Source organism: Magnolia sinica, chromosome 16, assembly GCF_029962835.1.
Source record: "Magnolia sinica isolate HGM2019 chromosome 16, MsV1, whole genome shotgun sequence".
Classification (NCBI taxonomy): Eukaryota; Viridiplantae; Streptophyta; class Magnoliopsida; order Magnoliales; family Magnoliaceae; genus Magnolia; species Magnolia sinica.
In genome coordinates, this window is record NC_080588.1 from 11574308 (window position 1) to 11580640 (window position 6333).

A 6333-nucleotide genomic window follows, 5' to 3' on the forward strand; every position below is an offset into this window, starting at 1 on the left:
AAGCTAAATCCATCACCACTCTTAGGAGTGGAAAGATCATTGACAAAACCATTCCGGTTAGGGCTGAAAAGCCTAAGGACCCGGAAGTGGATAAAGAAGATGGATCTAGCCATGCCCCACCAGAGTTAGAACCGGAACCTCAAGGAAAGCCGGTTGCTCCATTTCCCCAACGGTTGGTTACACCAAAATCGCTTTCTAACTCTCAGGATATTCTAGAGGTGTTGAAACAAGTGAAGGTCAACATTCCACTACTTGATGCCGTGAAACAAATACCTTCATATGCTAACCTGAAAGACTTATGTACGACCAAAAGACGGCAAAATATTCAAAACAAAATCTTCCTGACTGAGAAAGTGAGTGTCATCCTAAAGCAAGATGTGCCGCAAAAATTCAAAGACCCCGGTAGCCCAACCATATCATGTGTAATTGGGGACTATCAAACTGATCACGCACTTCTTGACTTAGGAGCGAGCGTTAATCTTATCCCCTACTCGGTATATAAACAGTTGGGCTTAGGTGAATTAAAACCCACCTTAACCACACTACAACTTGCTGATCGCTCTGTTTGTATACCAAGAGGGATAATTGAGGATGTGTTGGTCCAGGTTGATCGATTTTACTACCCAGTTGATTTCATCATCCTGGATACCGAACCCATCGGTAACACAAGCACTCAGATTCCCGTCATTCTTGGTCGCCCATTCCTTGCCACTTCAAACGCAATTATCAATTGCAGGAATGGTGTCATGAGTATGTCTTTCGGGAATATGACATTAGAAATGAATATCTTTTTCAACACGGCCAGACGGATAGAGGAAGATGACGATATCTACGATATTAACATGATCGATACTTTCGTGGATGACAGGACACCCCTTACCTTATCCTCTGATCCTCTAGAGACGTGCCTGGCCCACTCCCATGAGTTTGATGATGACATAATTAGGGAGACGTGTGTCATGCTTGATGCGGTACCGGTACTTGAAGTTAACCGGTGGAGGCCACAATTTGAAGAGTTACCCCAAACTGATGAAGTGCCTCTACCGTCTAACCTCAAGCCACCGAAGCTTGACCTAAAACCTTTACCCTCTGATTTAAAATATGCATACTTAGGTCAAGATGAGACATACCCGGTGGTGATTTCTGCCCACCTTGAGAAAGAACAAGAGAGTATGCTCATATCTACTCTCCTGGAGCATAAGGGAGCCCTTGGATGGACAATCGCGGACCTCAAGGGAATCGACCCCTCGATTTGTACTCACCGCATATATCTTGAGGATAATGCGAAGACCACTCGGCAACCACAACGTAGACTAAATCCAAACATGAAGGAAGTGGTTAAGACCGAGGTTCTTAAACTATTGAATGTGGGTATCATATACGCTATATCTGATAGTCAATGGGTGAGTCCAACTCAGGTGGTTCCTAAGAAGTCCGGGATCACCATCGTAGCCAATGCCAATAATGAACTCGTGCCGACTAGAGTCACTACTGGTTGGAGGATGTGCATTGACTACAGAAAATTAAATACCGTCACGAGGAAAGACCACTTTCCTTTGCCCTTCATTAATTAGATCTTGGAAAGGTTAGCTGGTCATTCCTACTACTGTTTTTTTGACTAGTATTTGGGCTACAATCAGATAGAGATAACCTCTAAAGATCAGGAAAAAACCACATTTACATGTCCCTGTGACACCTTTTCTTATCGAAGGATTCCATTCGGACTATGTAATGCCCCTGCCACCTTTCAGCGATGTATAATGAGTATCTTTTCTGACATGGTGGGGCAATATCTAAAGGTCTTCATGGATGATTTCTCTATCTTCGGTCCATCTTTCAGCGAGTGCTTGGAAAGTCTTAAATGTGTGCTGAAAAGATGTGAAGAAAAGAACTTGGTACTTAATTGGGAGAAGTGTCATTTCATGGTTCAGAAGGGAATTGTCCTTGGGCACATTATTTCATCCAAAGGAATCGAGGTGGATAAGGCAAAGATCGATCTTATCTCTAACCTACCTCCACCCAAGAACATAAGGGACGTGCGATCCTTCCTAGGACACGCCGGGTTTTACAGAAGATTCATAAAGGACTTTAGTCTCATCTCTCATCCTCTATGTAATCTACTTCAAAAGGATGCACCATACGAGTGGACTGAACCATGTCAGGAAGCTTTCACTAAGCTTAAGGGCATATTGACTAGTGCACCCATCATACAACCACCTGACTGGAGCATTCCTTTTGAACTTATGTGCGACGCGTCTGATTATGCTCTTGGGGCAGTTCTAGGCCAGAGAAAAGATAAGAAACCCTACGTTATTCATTACGCAAGTAAGACTCTAAATCCTGCCCAAGTGAACTACTCGACTACGGAAAAGGAACTCTTAGCCGTAGTGTTCGCCTTGGACAAATTTAGGTCCTACTTGATTGGATCCAAGATCATTATTTACACTGATCACGCAGCGCTTAAGTATCTTCTGTCTAAGAATGATGCTAAGCCCCGCCTGATACGATGGATCCTCCTACTCCAGGAATTTGACCTAGAGATAAAAGATAAAAAGGGAGTAGAGAACGTAGTGGATGACCATCTTTCTCGCCTTAATCCCTCTGATTCCCTTGAAACAACACATATCAATGACATGTTCTCCTATGAACAATTGTTCAGAGTCTCCCATTCACCTTGGTTCGCTGACATTGCTAATTATCTTGCCACAGGTTCCATACCGACACATTGGATCGCAAGATAAGAAGAAATTTTTACCAAGGTACGTAACTTTTCCGGGATGATCCGTATTTATTTAAATATTACCCGGACCAAATCCTAAGGAGATGTGTGCAGATGATGAGCATCAAAGTATCATCTCTTTTTGTCACTCACAGGCCTGTGGTGGTCACTTTCTGCTAAAAAGACCACGGCCAAGATTTTGCAGTGTGGCTTTTATTGGCCCACTATGTTCAGGGATACTCATGAGTTTTACAAGGCTTGTGAGCGTTGTCAGAAATTGGGAGCATTGTCCTGTCAAAATATGATGCCTTTGAATCCCATCCTTATCATAGAAGCATTTGATTGCTGGGGCATTGATTTCATGGGACCATTCCCCCAATCTTTTGGAAATTTATATATTTTTCTCGCTGTAGACTATGTTACTAAATAGGTTGAAGCGATTCCGTGTCGGAATAATGACCATCGCACGGTCATTAAATTCCTAAAAGAGAACATCCTTTCTCGATTCGGAACGCCTCGAGCTATCATTAGTAATGGGGCTCACACATTTGTAATAGGCCATTCGAGAGTTTAATGAAGAAATATGATATCTCTCATAAGGTGAGCACCCCATATCACCCACAAACAAGTGAGCAAGTTGAGATTTCCAATAGGGAGATCAAACACATTTTGGAAAAAATGGTTAACCCTGATCATAAGGATTGGTCAACCCGATTGACTGATGCCTTATGGGCTTACCGTACTGCGTTTAAAACCCCTATTGGAATGTCTCCCTTTAGACTTGTCTATGGGAAGGCTTGCCACTTGCCTGTGGAGTTGGAACATAGAGCCTACTGGGCAATAAAAAATTGAATTTCAATCTGGACAACGCTGGCTCGCTATGCAAACTTCAGTTGAATGAACTCGAAGAAATCTGGAACGATGCATACGAGAACTCGAGAATTTATAAGGACAGAATGAAGGCGTTTCATGACCAACATATTCTACGAAAATCATTCACACCTGGTCAGAAAGTCCTTTTATATAATTCTCGATTACATCTCTTTCCAGGTAAGCTTCGATCTCGTTGGACTGGCCCTTACATTGTGGTCACTGCGTATCCTCATGGGGCCGTTGAGATAAGAGATCCGGACAATGGCAAGGAGTTTAAAGTAAATGGACATCGCTTAAAGCCATTTGTCGAGAAATTTGATTCAGAGGACATGTCCATACCTCTGACTGATCCTGTTTACCAGGATTGACCTCCTAGTCTGATAGAGATATAGGTAGGTTTCCTGTTTTCTTAGGACTAGGATAGTTTCCTGTATACTATTTTAGGATAGACGGTAAACTTAGCGCTCCTGGGAGCCAACCCAGCTTTTCATTCTGTTTCATTTTCCTAGTTAGTTAGTTCAATGTTTGTGGGTAACATTGCTGTAAACCCTCACGAGACTACAACTCGTCCACTAGGGGCAACCTAGGGGTTTAAAGGCTTGTTGCATATGCTAAATGCAATCGAGAGCACTTGCGAAAGTGGTATAGGTAGGATTTTATTTTTGTTATTTTTATTTTTACTTCTGTTGGTTTTTCTCTTATGCTGACCTGATCTTACGTAATATCTTTGGATAGCCTCTTGATTCTTTCGTCCGTACTTTGATTCTTTCATCCAAGTACTATCTTTCCCTCACTCCTCTTATATTTTCGTTGTCCCATGTGCACTGCATGCTTATTTCTTTTACATTGAGGACAGTGTAAATTTTAGGTTGGGGGTGGAAGATTAGGTTTCCTAATCAGTGTTTTCTTATTCTTGAGCAAAACATTGTGAAAATTTTTAATTTTTCTAGACTTTCTTGTGAATTCGAAGGGATTTTGACGGCCATCTAGGGCACTTGGAATTTCAAGATACGTGATGTTGGTAATTTAAGACGCTTAGATTCAGTATCTGGTGGATTTTATAGTTAAGTTTGAATTGTTAATCCAAAATTAGAAGTTGTAAACATTGATTGAGTTATGATCTCACATGTCACATCTCGCTTTCACATTAAGGTTGAAAGGAACCAACCTGAGAAATTGAAAGGATTGGGCGAATGGTCTACACCATAGGTTTGCTCCCTATAGGTGTAGATTTAATTCCCTATGAATGATATGTGAAAAATTTGGGTGTACAGTCTTCATCATAGGTTTGCCCCCTGTAGGTGAGGATATGATTCCCCTTCTTGGCGTCACTTTTAATGGAAAAATCAAAAGCTGAAGGAATGAAAAGATGAGCTGTGAGGCAAGTTTTAGTTATCATGAATCTTCTTATTGGTTACTAATGATATCCTGAAATAGAGAAATGAATTTTAATGATGATAAGCTGAGATTACACTGTACGCTCATAGATCTCAATGATTAGAATTTTTCTAATTAATGGAATAATACTTTGAACTTGATTATGAAGTTTACCGTGCGCTTGAGTCTAGGAGAAAGTAATATCCAACATTCATGAATCTGGAAATTCTCATATATGGATTATTCTACAAAAATCACTCGAGTTTATAGAAATTGTTCTGTAATTCTTAACTTACTTTTCGCATATTTTGCTCGGGACTAGCAAAATGCTGGTTGGGGGTTGTGTTGAGGGTTAAATATTGCATATTAGACCTAGTTATTGCATTGATTTACAAGCATGATACCATTTAATGGCCCGAATTAATCGTGTATGTGATGCAGAGTGTATTTACGAGCATGGACTAAAAAAAGGGTGCTAGAAGTGTGGATTTGACACTCAAGAATCACCAAGGGACGCACTCCAGAGAACCAAGATCGAAGAATTTACATGCCAGGGATCCGAGGAAATCAAGCCATTCACGCTAAAGAGGCCCGAAATTGATGAAGAATACAAGATCACATAGTTCCCGCCATCTGATTGGCCCAAGACTTCATAGATGGCCTGAGGGACATAAATTAACCTTACATATCAAATTTCAGCCCTCGGATCACTATGGAAGTACCCCAATTACCGATCAGCCCATAAACCGTTGATTTTGGGCCCACGATATCTGGAACTGTCTCAACTTTAGTCTCGGCGGTTTAAATAAGATGAGAAAATGAATGGATGGACCAGATTTTGAAACACATCACGTGGGGCTCGTATGTGAGGTGTGTACATTGCACATGTACACGAGCCGCACCGAACCGACTAAAGCCGGTCAGCCAAAGCTGACCCGCGTCATCTTCCCAAAATGGTAGTTGCCGTTTTCGGCCCTGTGGACGGACGGACGACGCCCGATTTGCGAACGCTAGTGGGCCCCATACCACCCAAATGAATGATCTAAACCGTCCATCTTGTAGAGGGCTATGAATTCTTCAAACCTATGCTGAACTTTTGGACCCATGCAAGCACACGTGCGCAATACAGAGGCCATAAGTGGACTGCCCTGCAACGTTCAAATTGATGTTTGAATGATTTCTTCTCTGATTCTGAGTCAATGGACATGAAAAACCATCCGTTTCTTACCGAAATTTTGAGAAAAATCTAATGGACGGGGTGGATTTCCTTGAAAATACCTCTGTGGGGCCCACCGATCATGTCAGCGCCGGACGTGCGAAAGGCTACGCACGTCCGCGAAATTTGATTTTTCAGGCAGTTGTGG